The sequence below is a fragment of the Amphiura filiformis genome, chromosome 16 (assembly GCF_039555335.1).
Source record: "Amphiura filiformis chromosome 16, Afil_fr2py, whole genome shotgun sequence".
In the NCBI taxonomy this organism is placed as follows: domain Eukaryota; kingdom Metazoa; phylum Echinodermata; class Ophiuroidea; order Amphilepidida; family Amphiuridae; genus Amphiura; species Amphiura filiformis.
In genome coordinates, this window is record NC_092643.1 from 54,390,788 (window position 1) to 54,396,440 (window position 5,653).

A 5,653-nucleotide genomic window follows, 5' to 3' on the forward strand; every position below is an offset into this window, starting at 1 on the left:
ACAGTCAAAATTGAGGAAATAATGCCTTTAGAAGAAAAAAAAAAAAAGAGGGAAAAAAGAGGAAGGGAGAAAAAATCAATATTCATTATTATCTTAATCAATATATTATTGAAAAATAACACCAATAATCAAGTTTAATGTTTTGCAAAAGTTCATTCTACAAATCATATACTTTGAAAACTTGCTTGATTTATTTGTTGTTAATGAGTTATGTACATTTTACAAAAGCGTTGTTGTTTCAGCCCTCTTTTCAACATAACTCAAGAACCACATGACCTACAAAAGTTTATCTGTGACATTTGAATTCTTCTACACACTCGCTATGAAATGCTCAATGCAATTTTTGCCAAAGCTCACTACCATTCGTAAGATACTGTGAACTACCAAATCACAACAGTTTAAAATAGTTGCTAAGTCAGCCAAGATAATTTACTAGAAATATGCAACAAATATGTTGCAACTCATATTCTGATATTTGATCTACTTTCAGGAACAAACAGCTACAAAATGTTGTGTCATTTTCTGGCACAATAAGGTCAGAACAGTTTTCATCTTGCCCCAATATCTTATTCTTCCCTTTTACACTCTCTGTCGTCTCATTTGGATGATAAAAGTTAAAAGTTAAGTGTATTTTTCTGATGTACAGCGTCTTTTGATATACCTTTTTGTTCGGCTCAAAATTAAGGGGACATTTCTGAGAGTGAAAACATTTTATGGAAAAGAAACACAAATCTATTTTGTATGGAAATGTTACAACATTGCTTTACTTTAACATTCCTCATTACTTTCCTGATATTTTTCTAGTCTCATGTCATGTACTCCTTTAGTTTCATCCATCACTTTAAAACCCCAGCCCAGCAAGTCTTTTAACCCTAACACCCATAAATACCACAAAATACTACGATGAAAACCACTGCGCATGCGTGAATCCCAGGGTCTGCGATGACACAATCACCCTAAGTGCTATATGCTCACAGAATCGCTGCCCGGGGCAGCATTACCCGTGTGGCTAACGGTCGGTGAATGTATGCTTGGCATGCGGGGGGTCTAAGGGTCGAATCCCGGGGGTGCCCATTGACTTCTTTCTGCATCTTCTCTCCTTTTTAGTTCTTCTTTAACTTCCGATAGCAAAAAGCAGGGTTGGATGTTAGGGTTATTGCTTGTAGTTGGGGTAGTAGTTTTGTAGTTTTAAGTGGTCATGCGTACAGTGCATAAGGATTTCAAATGACATGCTGCCCAAATAGAAATAGAATAAAGGTATCACACTCTTGTTGAGACAAGCACCAACTGTATCTGGGAAAAACCTGCCAATTCTAGCAAAAACATTGGCAGAGAAAGGAAAATAATTTCACAACAACAAATAAAGAAATGTATACATGTTATAGAGTCTCAATTCACTTCCTGCTCAGCACAAACTGCCACAAAGGGGAAGAAATTAAGAGTTTTGTTATTTCAATTGGCACGATCCAGTTTCCACTAATATCCTGTCCAAGTTGGTGCTAGTGTGTATAACAGATACTTGGCTACCGGGACTTGGCTCTATAACAGGGCCTAGCACCAAACTTCTCTAGGAAAAAAACAAATATTTCATGTATCTACCATGTACTGACATCCAACTAGTACAACTAGCCAAGTTTATGATGAAACAATCAAGAGGTTTCATGTCTCTACCACATGCTGACACCCAATAAGTACGACCAGCCCGGGGGGGGGGGGCTACTGGTCTTTGACTGTTGACTAATACTTCAAAATCAAAAGAAAAATTGAAATATCTCAATTTACATACTTTTTTATATTTTTAATTCGGCATAATGCCATTTTTTGAGTATTTTCGAAGCTACAATTTTGGTTAATTAAAAAGATTTTTTTCAAACATAGTGATCCCAAACATTCAAGGCTACGTTTATCATCAAAAAATTAAAACAAACTATTTTAAACCATCAAATGTGTATTTTTACCATGTAGTGTCATGCCAATGACTCAAATGTTAGCCAGATGTGGATATAAGGGCTCTTGCAACTAAACTCTTCATATGTATTTACAAGACTCCTTCTGCTTAATGATCATGTTGTTCATACATACTCACGATATAACGACGTTTCTGATTGGATTTGGGCCCTTTTGTGCTGGTCATAAATACCGTTTATGACCAGTACGCAGGGCATAAACAAGCTGCGTCACGCAGCGTTGGAACCCAATTAAGGCAGCTGTGTACTCTCAGACATGCATGTAGTAAAAGTGCCATAACTTTGTAATTATTCACGCAAGACATGTAAAAGTATACATTTTTATAAAGGCAAGACACCAATGAATCTCAATATAAGTACAGTTTTGGTGTAAAAACAACAATTATGAAAAAAAAAAAAAAAAAATGAGTTTTTGGCAATTTTTGTTCGGTACATCATAACAAAAAACACTCTTTCTAAAAATTTTTGTTTTGCTTTTTTCTTAATCTTGAGGCACCATTCCAAAAACGGTTTTTTTAGTTTTTTGATATTGGCCTTATTTTTGGAGATATTGACCATATAAGGCATCAAAATGAACTTTTTAAAATTCACAACCGCCTATTTGAACAAAATGATGCCTAAAATTGGAAATAGACCAAAATAAAAAAAAATGAGAACACCGTTTCTTAAGTCAATCATGCTTTTTATGATGAGCATAATTGCTTACCTATAGATGCTGTATTTATTGAGTTATCGTGTACCTAAATCGTCATTTTACCGAGAAAATGAACATTGAATTAAAGGCCGTTGAAGTTTAAAGTGGTCACATTTTGCGCTTTGATCGAAGCTTACAGGAGAATGCGGCAGTTCTCGTTTTTCTACCTTACATTACGTAAACATCGGGTAAATCCACAGCCCCTTGAGAAGTTTGGGCGAAATCTATTCATATCTTGATGTTTAAATCGGGGGAAGAACTTGAAAAAAAATCACATTTTATCAGCTAAAACGGAGCCATTTGACCGCTAGGTTTTTGTGAAATCAGTGCTTCCGTGGTGTTTCCATAAGATGCGCCACGCATGCAGATAAGCGTCGCGTATGCGTAGCGTATCTGTGCGTTACCAAATTGCGCGATACGCAACGCGATGCGTTGTGCGCGCGTGTACCCTGCTGGTACAACAAAGATTTTCTTTCCTTTTAAATTTCAAACACGAGTGGAATAGTGAAATAAAATCCTTAAAATATTGCAGTTGGAGTTTATAAATCTGGATTTTCATTCCTTGTATTTATAAAAAACATAACAAAGTACAAACATATAAAAAAAACCTAAATTTCGCGAAAGAAACAATGTCTAGAGTACACAGCCGCGTTAACACGATCCACGATTTGCTAGTGTTGCGTACACGCGCATGTCACCGCGCCCATCTCACGCGGAGCGCAAAAGATGACGCGTATCACGCGTTGACTCCCGGCCGTTGACCTCATGAGCCGAGATGCTTCCTGCAAGTAGGCCTACTCATTTTCTTCCAATTTATGAAGGAAAACGGTATGGAAATGTTATTTAAACTTGTAAACCCTTATTATTTTCATCTGTATTGAATTGCTCATGATCGCTGCTATGAATGAACCCCTAAATCATTCTCTCTTCCAAGATGTTGTTATAGATATCAAAAGTTTTGGAAAATCATATAAAGTTTGATATGAAGTTATGATTTTTTTTTACCTTTCTGATTAAATGGCCCATGACTTTATTTTTAAAAGGAGACCTTTGTGGTGAAAATTTGACGAGTTGCATGACGCCGTACAAAATGTTAATTTCAACGTGATCCGTGCGTTTATACTGTGTGCGCTTGTATCAAAAAGGCAAATCGCAATCTCATTTTTTTTATACGGCCGATCATACATATTAATTTCCCGGTCATTTGTCTGGTTGAATGACTTTAAAATATATTTTAAGACCGCATTTTTAATTGAAGACCTGAGCGCAAAAAGACCGTAAGTCCACTTGGCCCCTCAACATGTATACACTAAAGTTACGTATAGTTTCATAGGGTTTTATAATGTTTAATACATGTTCCAGTGAGAAAACATCATGAAAGGCTGTGAAAGATTTGTTTTGGCCCCTGAACATGTATAAAACATTACCAAACTATACGAGACTATACGCAATAGTGTATACATGTTGAAGGGCCAAGTGGCCTTACGGTCATCTTGCGCTCAGGTCTTCAATTGTTACTGCACGTATTTTTAATCTCACTGCACAAAATATAGCCCCTGATTTAATACTCATGTCATTGTCAGTATTGTTGGTGTTAATGTTAATATGGGAGGGCGAGTTAGCGCAGCGGTAGTTCCCTCGCTTTGCACCACTGAGGTCCCGGGTTCAAGCCCCGGCGCGGCCCAAGGACTCATGTGCACTTGGTTTATCCCGATCCATGCTCGCTCTCGCAGGTTTTCTCCGGGATCTCCGGTTTCCTCCTGCTTTCAAAATCGGTGATTAGTTGTTTCGTTATCAAAAACTTCCTTCACCCAATGGAATTTGGGGAGCTGCAGAAAATGGGCGGATGTTACAATCTAAGTACGGATAGGTTTGCGCCAGGTTCGGCTGCAACTAGCCTAGTTGATGCAATCTGATTGTGATGATTCACCACGCAGCGAAATTACAGCGCTTTGAATCCTCTGGAAAAAGCGCTATATAAATTCCGAAATTTATTTATTATTTATTTATTTATTTATTTATGTTGTTGTTTTTGTTCTTAATTGCTTTTACTGACTCACCACAATTTTTCAATTGAATCCAGTCCGATTGGGGTATCCAATGACAGGTTGTTGAAATCTCCTTCCGAGAAAGTTTTTTGAACCCAAATTCACCACCCTCAGCAGACGACATGTGTGCCATTGAGAAATATTTCATCTTCGACAGATTTGGCTTTCGCATCGAATAGAATCTTGTGAACTGCAAGGAAAACGAGTACGTGTACCTACAATATATATATATTACAAATGTCAAATGGCTAAAATTGAAAAAACAAATTATTCGCAATGTTTACTATTTACACTAATTTAATACTCAATCCATCTTTTAGAGCGATTAAACATTAACCTGATAACGTGGCTTCGTAGTATTGCAATTAATGATTTCCTTCAAATATGGAACAATAAAATAAAAACCAAATTCTAGTAGAAACACTCTTTACAAAGCTAAACCCTTATGTCCGATTTTTTCATGGTAGAGATTTGACCCAAGCAGTGGCGGCGCCACGGGGGGGGCATGGGGGGCAAATGCCCCCCCCCCCAGTCAGAACTCTTGCCCCCCCCCAGAAAAAACCCAAAATTACGAAAAGTTCCACTTTTTACGGTAATTTTGCGCAAACTTTGTTGATTTTGTCCCCCCCTGAAATTCACTTTGCCCCCCTAATGCCCCCCCACCCGAAAAAAAATTCCTGGCGCCGCCACTGGACCCAAGATGCAGTGCACCAAATTAAGCACAAATTCCATATTATACCACATGGCAGAAAAGTATAACCAAAAAAGAAAATATAATACAATAATCGGTGAAATCGTAGGGTTACACACTCACCTATGCTTAGCAGACAGGACGAGGAAACATTAGACGACAGCATGAGAATGTAGTTTTATATGCTCCAATAATAACAACTTGGTCAATTATGAAATCCAAAACCCGCGCATGGTTTATTTTTAGGTTGCAA